The sequence below is a fragment of the Nanorana parkeri genome, unplaced genomic scaffold (assembly GCF_000935625.1).
Source record: "Nanorana parkeri isolate BGI_ZX_2015 unplaced genomic scaffold, ASM93562v1 scaffold637, whole genome shotgun sequence".
Classification (NCBI taxonomy): Eukaryota; Metazoa; Chordata; class Amphibia; order Anura; family Dicroglossidae; genus Nanorana; species Nanorana parkeri.
In genome coordinates, this window is record NW_017306905.1 from 54,452 (window position 1) to 55,135 (window position 684).

Genomic DNA, 684 nt, shown 5'->3' on the forward strand with positions numbered 1-684 from the left:
GGGTCATCAACATAAATTAATATGTGTCTGCTCACTGGTGTGTGCCCCTCAGGAGAAAAACATTTGTCACAAATCTGCATAGGTTGTATACCCCAATCCCTTTTATTGGTAATCTGGAGATGTGATTACTGGTACAGGGAGCAGACAGAGTGAAAGTTACACAGCCTAGGTGAGCCATTGAGGTGAATGGCACCGTAGCCACGACTTCCACATTATGCCTGCGGTCCGGTGCGATCAAAATCACCATTTTGACCGCACCGGACCACAGGCATAAAGTGCCATGTGATCCCGTGCAGCTTATCGCAATGAGGCCGGAGGGCGTGGCTACAGTGCCATTCACTTCAATGGCTCGCCACGCCCCCTCCCGCCCCACGAAAAAGTGAGCCGGCCGCAATGCGATGCAGTGCGTTCCGGCCAGAATCGGGTCGGAATACACTGCATCTGGTGTGAACCCTAAATAAGAAAGACAGACACGAAGAGACTAAGCGGAGGGGCTACATGACTGGGGGGAGGAATAGTCCCGGGAGAAAGGGTTAAAAATATATGGGAATAGCTGCTCTTACCTGATTGGACGTGGGAGTCAGGTGTCCCGGAAGAGCCGCATGTGAAGGAACTATGAGGGCTGAGGGACGTCCTCTTTCCGGAAATCGACGAAGGAAGCAGGTTGTCCCACCCTCCCTCCCT